Below are 9,933 nucleotides of genomic sequence, written 5' to 3'. Positions count from 1 at the left end.
CTTGACGGCACTTTCTTGCCTTCTTTGTCCTTCTCTGGAGGATACCGTGTTTGTGCCTATCTTGACCCTTCTGAGACCAAACATACCGCTCTCAAATCCTACTTTATGTCTGTGCTTGCGTCCAAGCACAGTGAGTTTTATTCCTCTCTTTAGAACCTGCTTGTCACAACTGTTCATCAGCATTGAGGATGGCATAAAAGGCGTCTCAAAAAGAAAGCAAATTTCAACAACCCTTGTCAGGTCATGTCTTTTCAACTACATTTTTTCGTCTCTTTTGCGGTAAAGGACCCGTCTGAGACCTCGATTGGGTCGAAGGGACCGGCCATTGCTGATAAATGGCTGGCTCTACAACTCGGACCACTTTTTTACCCTAGGATTACCTAAGTTCTTGAAATATGTTGATGATCTATTGCTGCATACATTTAAAATTACCATTCTTCTTAGTAAAATCTGATTACTAATAAGCTTTTACGATGTGTTTTTATGCGTCTTTTCGGGTCCGATTTTGGACAAATCTGAGAAGTTTCGGGGTTACAAGAGAGGAAGCTTGCCCATAGATCTTTGTGTTTCTCGCTTGTTTTTAGTACTTATGGAGGCTTAAAAGTCTGGTTTCCTGCTTTGATCAAAATGGGTTGGGCCTGGCGGGAGAGAAAAGCTGCACCGTCAGCTCGCAGATGAAATCAGGACCGTTGTTAAAGAAGAAGGTGGGGTCACTATCCAAGCGATGGATAGGATGGTTTTGACAAAATCTGTTGTTTATGAAGCTTTCAGGATTGAACCTCCGGTTCCATTCCAGTACGCTAAGGCCAAGGAAGATATTGTGGTCGAAAGTCATCACGCGGCCTATAAGATCAAGAAAGGTGAAATGATCTTTGGATATCAGCCGTTCGCCACGAAGGATCCTGAGGTTTTTGATGATGCTGAGGAGTTTGTGGGGCATAGGTTTGTGGGGGAGGGAGAGAAGCTATTAAAGTATGTTTATTGGTCAAACGGGCGTGAGACTGTGGATCCAACGGTGGAGGATAAGCAATGTCCAGGGAAGGATATGGTAGTGCTTCTGTCTAGGCTAATGTTGGTGGAGTTCTTCCTCCGTTACGACACGTTTACCGTGGAGACGGCAGTTTTGCCGATTGGATCGTCCGTGACTTTCACCTCGCTGGGTAAAGCCACCAGCATTTGACGATGGTCACCCAGCTGCCTCCGGTCATGTTCTATTTTGCGGGCTGCTTTGATAGCTGCCCTTCCTTTTTGGTGGCTAATACCCATGCACTACATTGGCTTTCAGCGAATTATCAAAGTATTTCAAATAAACTATTCCTCCTCTCGCCTGAAAGCATCATCGTTATGTATAATAATCATTTTCATGTCACAGTTTCATACAAGTTGGAGTGTATCATTGTCTAATAGCTCTTCCTTTTGTGCACAAATCTGACGTTGGTTTGGAGTGTATTGTTGTCGTTCAAAGTTTGTATAATGCCCTTTCTTAATGCTATTTGAATTACCATTTTCTCGTGTGTTCTTGAATCTTTTAGTTGTTCTTGTGTGACAGTGGCATCTCTCTTAATAGGCAAATAAGTACTGGCTTTCCATACACAGATTCTGGACCAGGAAACCTCTGAATTGCATGTTCGAGTAAATAAATCCTTCATGAAGTCTGATAGAACTCTGCGACTAGTGGAAGTCTCGCTTTCGCCACCATTAATATCTAAAAAATCTTGTCAAAACGATGAACCAGTCGTTTCTTCTTTATGAAGTTGAAGAACGTGGCTGGCAGTCTGATACCTAACAAAACCTGGTTTTTTCCAAAAAAAGAAATTAATTAGCGGAACGCATATGCCAAAGCGCAGACCATGGAGGAATTATCTTCCATCAAAAGTCATCTTGTTGATTTAAAAGGCATTTTTTAAATCAACAAGGGAAGACTCTGAGGCGGCTTTGACTTCAAATGCTGAGCTCGTGTTGACAAAGCTACATAATATTTCTTCCAGAGCACAAACAGGAGCCACTGCCATTATTAAAATGGAACTATAGCTAGGATTGTAGGGTGTAGGAACATTGCTTTCACGTCTTTTGCATCCAAAAAGTGATATAAAAAAAAAAAAAAGAGGTTAAAATATTTCATGTAAAGTCGCAAAGCTGAATTAGAGCCGGGAAATCCGATAAAAATGGGAAATTATCACTAACACTTTTTACTTTTAAGTTATTTCACCATTTATTTTAATTTTATGTGTTAATCCTAACTTATTCTCAGAAATCATTAAAAGCTAAACAAACAGTGACGATAAAAATATTGAAAATTAGCACATGAAACTAATATAAATGGTGAAATGATACAAAAGCAAACAAAATTTGGCTAAATAGTGCACTTTTGGATATCATAGTTCCGAACTGTGATATTTATTAATTCTCCATGAGAAACATAGAATTATATCATGAGATGACGGATAATTACTTAATTTTCAGCTCCATTGATTCCAAGATTCTAGCTTTCCAGCTAAAGTCTTTTTTTTTTTTTCTATATGCTATCAAGGTACAAAGAGAAGTGTATAATCTAAAATGAAAACATACATCATGCAAAATTAATTATTTATGCTCCTCTTTAATCATTGGGAAAAAGATATCAAAAGAAAATGAAGTCTCTCATAGAAAATTAATAAATGTCATGATTGGAAATGATGACATTTAATTAAATGTCACGATTCTCAATCATGACATCCAAAAATATGTTATTTTGGTAAAAAAATTTGCTTTCATGTTATTTCACCATTTATTTTAATTGTATGTGCTAATTTCTCAATTTATCCTGAGAAATCAAGCTTTTTTCTATTATACACTGGGGGGTATTCACGGTCTGGTTCTGTCTGATTTTAATAAAAAAATTCAACCGAACCGGAAAATAGCATTCCTAGTTAATATAACCCGAACCGAATCGAGAACCGGTTCAAACCGAACCGGTTTTGTTCGAGTTCGGATCGGTTTTCTAACATTAAAAATCAGAAAAACTAAAATGTTTTTACTACTACCATTCTTGCAAGGCGACCATGAAATAAACCAGAGAACAGGAGGCTGATTTGCCACTCACAATAAGCATCTCAATCAACGAGATTCTAATAAGAACCGGTTTGACCTGCTTGTTCGCTAAAGCCTGTCACGTTAGCCTAGCGATCTTTTTTCAAGAGATGAGCGGCATGGTATAAGGCTCGACTCACTTATAGGAGAAGTGACCATAAAATAAACAAGAGATTTAATGTTAACATATGAGAGAGAAGAGCACAAAGAGAAGGGAGGGAGGGGACGGGTGGGGTGGCTTGAAATGGGGGAAAGGGGAAGGGCAGGGGAAGGGGGAAAGCCAATTCAGAGCTGTTTGAATAAAGTATGAGAATTGGAGAGGTGAAAGAGTTGTTTGAATAAAAATCCAGAGCTGTGAAAGACAAGAAATGAACCTTAACAAGATGTGAGAGTACATGAAGCGGGGGGGAATAGAAGGGGGGCGGCTGGAAAAAGAGAAAGGGTAAAGGGAGGGGGGGCTGGAAACGTAGGGTTAGGATATTTAGGTTTAGAATGTTTCTTTTTATACCTCTATTTTAGATTCAATTAAACCGATTCGGTTTGGTCCAGTTCAATCGGTTTAAGCTTTTTTAAACCGAAATCAAACCGGACTGGGTGATTTTTCTTGTTTTTTAATCGGTTTATTCGGTTTTTTCTATCGGTTCGATTTTTTCGGTTATTTTTTTTCCGGTTTTTCCGGTTTAATCGGTTGGTCATTTTTTTTGAATACCCCTATTATACACCATCATAGGTTGAACACAAAATGACGACAACAATTAATAAAGGAATTGATATTTGACTCATGCTTTATTGCGAGTTGTAATTTTTTTTTTTAATTTGGATAGATAGAATATTTTGATATTTTTACATAAAAAAATTCAAACTGTAAATCGAAAAGTATATCCAAGCATTTTAATCAAATCAATCAATAATTATCAATGTAAATAAACAAAAAAACAATCATTAATAATAACTAAAAGAGAAACTTGATAAATTGAGAGATAGATATAGATCAGGATATTTAATCTCGCAAAATGCGATATTTTACCCGTTTTTGCCTACCAAATTTATTTATTAAAAACCAATAAAAGATAATAGAAATAGAAACATATATGAAATTGAGTGAAATAAAATAAAAAGAAAAAAAATAATATACAAGGTCACATATATCACAAATATTATTTCAAAAGAAATATCTTTTTTATATAAAATAAATCTTATTTGTATAAAAAATTCTTCAAAAAATTAAGAATGAAACAAATAAAAAAAAAAAAAAAACCTCTATTTAAAAAACACTCTAGAAAACCTGTGGTCTAGACCATGACACCCGAGATAAACTAATAGAAAAGAAATTGAAGATAGCAACAAAACCAATCCCTTTTTTTTTAATAATAAATAATGAAAAAAACTATAAACTTAAATGAGAAGAAGAAAAAAATGCAATCCCTATCTATATCAATTCTTAAAACTCGTGACTTTGTGCCATTAGATCAGTGGCACAAGAAATGAAAAAAATATGATGCCTAATCCCCGACAAACCAAACGCTGAATGATGAAACCTGAAAAAACTTCATAGCACAAAAAATTGCAATTAAAATAATGAGTGTGAAAATTAAAATAAAAAATAAATTATAGAGCACAAAAAAACTAACATTGGAGGGTTAAATTGAAAAAAAAAATCTTAAACAAAAGCAAAAAGAAATATCAAAAGAATGAGGGTTGAGTTGAAAAAAAAAAACAACATAAACTTGGATTAAAGGATGAAATTGAAAATAAAAAACTTTAACAAAAAAAGCCAAGTAAAAAAATCAGAGATCAAAAGAATAAGGACCGAATTGAAAACGATAATATATGACAAGTTGTAATTTAAAGACTAAGATGAAAACATCAAAAACCTTCCCAAAAGGCCAAGGACTAAAATAAGCAATAAAAAACATGAGAACTAAAATTGAAAATAAAAGTAAGAGAAAAAATGTGCACTCTTGGTGAAAGAGAGAGAAAAGAAGGAAGAAAGAAAAAAATATGACTATCGGCGACAAACCATCCATCAACCACCATCACGCGTTGTGCTAGAAGGAAGAGGGTGAGATGTCGCTTCTAATGACACGACAAATAGTAGATTTGACCACTAGAATGCTTCGCACGCATTATACAAATGGTGTGGACTCCTAAAGCGTGCCAATGCTTGATGGGCATGTGCCTATTGCTTTTTTATTTAAGAATTACTTATTTAAAAAGTATAAAACACCCTTCATGATTGTGGTATTAACAAAAAAATCCATGTGAAAAGACAAAATCACCCCTGAACTCTTCCTTTATTTTTTTCCGATTCCAAGGGCAGAAAGGTCCTTTCATGATTTTTCAAAAAACATAAAGGCATAAATACCCTTAGTTAGCAATTCAATTTTTTTAGTGCATGGGTAAATAAGTAATTGTACTGTTAAAAAAAAGTTGCAAAGACAAATAACCCAAACAATCTTTTAATGATCAATTGGTCTTTGAAAAAGATAAAATCACCCTCAAAACCAAGTGTCACACCCGACATTGCGGCAGCCCTAAAAATTATTCTCTTGAATTATGGAAAAAAACAGATTTCTGGCATCCAGTTCTTTTAAGGAAAAAAATGTCTTGTTTGAGGAGTCGTTACCTAGTATTATGGTCACTAGGAACCCTGACTGGTCAACAGAGATTCTGTGGCTCGGGATTGGTTACGTAAAAGGAAAGATATTATCACCCCTTAAACGTTCTGTCTAAGGCAGACTGCATTGTTGGTTTTGTCTTAAATTGCTAAATGTTTATTAGTTTTATGCTATGATGATTTTTTTATAATATTCTTGACTTTGGCGTAAGTGAATATTCGAGCTCGAATAATTCCAACTCTGGCGTTGGTAAAAATTCGTAGCTAAAAAAATTAGATCAATATTTTTTTTACTCCCTACTATAGCACTAGTGAATAAATAAATAAAAATAAATTTATTTTTTTATCATGCACATATTTTTTTTTTTAGCTAAATAAAAATAAAATACAACGAATAAAAATAATATAAATTTAAACCAATATTTTTTATTCTTGACTCTGGCGTCAGTGAATAACCAATAAATTTATATTATTTTTTATTCATGCACACACATTTTTTTTATTTTTTTTATTTTTCTGTTTTTTTTATTTTTCTATTTTTTTTATTATTTTTGGGCTGGGCCTAGCTCAGCCCACATGGGCTGGGCTAGACCCAGCCGGCCCGGCCCGGCCACTGGCCCAAACCAGTGGCCCGGCTGGGCAAAAGAGCAGCACGCGTGCGCTAACGCATGCGTGTTGCTACACTGTGCAAGTGAATTAAAACTCACTTGCACAGTGTAAATGCTACTTAGGCCTTGTTTGTTTCCTGGAAAGTAGTTTTCGGGAAACCATTTTCCAAATTTTCCTGTGTTTGTTTGTCATTAGAAAAGTTGGTCAACGGAAAACAATTTTCGGTCAGCGGAAAACACTTTCCGGTCAACGGAAAACACTTTCCAGTTAATTTTAGTCAAAAAAAAAATTGACTTGGTTTTCAGGAAAGTGTTTTCCTTTTAGCTGTGTTTGTTTTCCGGAAAGTGTTTTCCGGGAAAGCACTTTCCAAACTTTCTTGTGTTTGTTTGCCAATAGAAAAAGTTTGGTCAATGGAAAACACTTTCCAGTAAAAAGGAAACTTTTGGCTTGGTTTTCAGGAAAGTGTTTTCCTAAAAAATTTGAGGGGAAAACACTTTCCGGAAGTTGTGAAAAATTTAGAAATGTCATTATTTGCTGATTATATCAAATTTGATCCTTAAACTTTTGATGGCTATATATATTTTGTTTTGAATATTTATTTTTCAATTTCATCTCTTAAAATTTTATTTTTATATTAACTTTGATCCTTATTTTTATAATTGCTATTTGCTTTTTTCTTATCATTTTTTTATTGAAATTTTTTATTTATCAAAATTTGATCCTCATTCTTTTGATTGTTACTTATTTTATTTGAAATAATTTATGAAATGTTGATTATTATTATTTTAATTTCTTCATTTTTCATTTTTTTTAATTTTTTTAGATTTGATCCCTATCATTTTGATTATTATTTGTTTTATTTGAGATAAATTATGAAATTATATTTTTTTTTTCAATTTCATTCTCATTCAACTTTTTAATTTGTAAGATTTGTTCCTCATTATTTTAATAAACTTGAGAAAAATAAAATATTAATAAATTTATTTTCCAGCTCATTTTCCATGACATAATCAAACACTGGAAAGTGTTTTCCAGTTCATTTTCCATAACACTACCAAAAATCGGAAAGTACTTTCCTGGAATTCACTTTCCCCGAAATTCACTTTCCTACAAACAAACGGAGCTTTAGTCGAAATAATGCAAGAAGTGCTTACCTGGTCTGCAGACGTTGCTGGAGGCGATGAAGATGATGGGCGAAGCTCCTCTCTTCAAGCTTCCTTCCTACTTCTTGCTCTTTCTTTTTCTGTTGTTCTGTTTCTGTTCCCCTTGCTGTGTTCTGTTCTCCCTGCTCTCTTGACTCTCTCACTGTCTCTGTTTCTCCGATCGTGGCCTTTTCTTCTCCGTTTTCCCCCTTGGCTTTTTCGGGTTTCTCCTCTGATGGTTTGGAGTGTGTGGCTGGAGATGAATAATTAGGCTGACCAGCGCTTGTAGTTTCCCTGCACTTCACTTGCGTTTTGAGAACACAGGCAAAGCAGGCCCGCTGTCCTTTCGATCTCTCCCTTCTGTGTTTTGGTTTTTTGTTTTGTATTTCTGCTTTGATTTCTGCTCTGATTTTCCCCGGTTTCTGGTTTTTTGTCTGGGTTTAGCCTCCGGTTCCTTTCCCCCTAGTTTTTTGTCCCCGTGTCTCTGGATTTATACTCTCGGTTCTGTGCTTTCTTCCCTTGGGTATATCCCCCCGCCCCCATTTCTTCATTGTTCCTCTTTTTATAGAGTCCGATCAGTGGTAACGTACGGCATGCAGAGGGACGAAAACATTAAAATGTCCATAACTGCGGTCGCTGATCATTACTGCTGGAAACGGTCTCTGTTTGAAGAAGAAGAAGATGAACAACGTTCTTTCCAACGACGCCGTTTTGGGATATGAGGCGGCTATTTCGTTTTGACCCGTGAAGTTTAGAAACTTTTGTAATTAAGCCCCTGGTTTAAACTGTAATTGCCCCCTATATTCCCACGCCTGTTTCAAGATAGTCCTTGGACTCTAATCTGTTGCAATTTCAACCCCAATTAACCCAAAACTTTGATATTTCTTCAATTAAGTCCTTGATTTCATCAATTTAATTAAATCCAAGTTCAATTAAGTCTTAAAACTTATCAATTCTCCAATTAAACCCTTGATTGGATTAATTAAATTAATTCCAAGCTTAATTAAGTCTAAAAACTTAATAATTCTTCAATTAAATCCTTGATTGGATGAATTAAATTAATTTCAAGCTTAATTAAGTCTAAAAACTTATTAATTCTCCAATTAAACCCTTAATTGGATTAATTAAATTAATTCCAAGCTTAATTAAGTCTCAAAACTTATTAATTCTTCAATTAAATCCTTGATTGGATGAATTAAATTAATTTCAAGCTTAATTAAGTCTAAAAATTTATCAATTCTCCAATTAAACTCTTAATTGGATTAAATAAATTAATTTCAAGCTTAATTAGATTAATTCCAAAGTTTAATTAAACCCCAAAACTTCCAATCATATTGCCCTTAACCCAAATTTTAATTCATTCTTCATTTATTTCATTTTATTTGTTTTTCCAAAATTATTTTTTTCATCATTTTTTCCTTTTTAGTAAATAAAATAATAATAATAATTAAAATAAAATGGTCAAAAATTAGGTTATGACACCAAGGATCCCCACTCTTTCTTCAAATGACAAAACCATAAGTTAACTGTCGTAATGAACAGTTCTATGAGTTTATGTGCACAATATTCCTTATAATGTTGAGGCTACAATGTTTTATTGTTTCTGTTAATATGATTTTTTTAGAATATAACTTTTTTGTTTCATTAAAAAAAATATATAACAAGCTTGTTCAATTATCTGCACATAAATTATTATTTATAAAATAACTATATTACCCAGTATAAGCAAATTAAGGACATATCTACGTAGGGGTCTCTTTCTCTGTCGTTTCCTCACTCCTTCAAAAATCAGAATATTTTATTTTGTTATATGATAAAAACATATCGAAGCCCATACACCTTTTGCTCTCTACCGTGCTTTTTCAAAAAAAGGTATGGCTTTTTTCTCTCACTTTCTCATAGACTTCTCTCAAGAACCAAATAAAAATCAACCACCATTAGCACTTTCTTATCTCCCTTACTCACTATCTTCCTATCTTTCTACATGATCGTAGCACATTTTTAAGAACATAAATCAAACACTAATAATTGTTTGTTTCTCTTTCGACAAATAGATTAGAGAGAAGGACTCAAAATGTGGAGGTTAAAGATGGCAGAAGGAAGAAATCCTTTATAATGTATTAATTCATTGAACCAAATCTTTTTTCATCTTTAGAAAAAAAAATATCACCACGAGGATTTGGGCAAAGTAAGAATTCTAATTCAAAAGCTTTTCGTCTCATAAAATTAATTATGATATTAACTTAATTGTAGATATATTCTTATTCTTAACTTAAATACTATACATAGTGGGTTTACTTCAAATATATAGTTGCAAATATGTCATGTTCAAAGTTTGGGATTTTATATTTTCCTTAAAAAAATACATAAAATAAAGATGAGACATTTATTCAAAGCATCATTAAATATAAAGATGACATTGTTTGCTCCAAAGATACGTGAAGAAGACATAATGCCCAGTTTCTCACCTATGTTGTCACATCATATCTAGGTGAA

The 9,933-nt window shown here is 33.7% G+C and overlaps 1 pseudogene; it reads left to right on the top strand.

Annotated features, from left to right (window-relative positions):
• The window catches only part of LOC118058629 (allene oxide synthase 3-like), a 2,488-nt pseudogene extending 981 nt beyond the window's left edge, over window positions 1-1,507 (top strand).
• The last annotated feature ends 8,426 nt before the right edge of the window (window positions 1,508-9,933 follow it).

The sequence above is a fragment of the Populus alba genome, chromosome 4 (assembly GCF_005239225.2).
Source record: "Populus alba chromosome 4, ASM523922v2, whole genome shotgun sequence".
Classification (NCBI taxonomy): Eukaryota; Viridiplantae; Streptophyta; class Magnoliopsida; order Malpighiales; family Salicaceae; genus Populus; species Populus alba.
The sequence above is the reverse complement of the archived record's forward strand: the minus strand, read 5'-3'. Positions and strand labels throughout refer to the sequence as shown.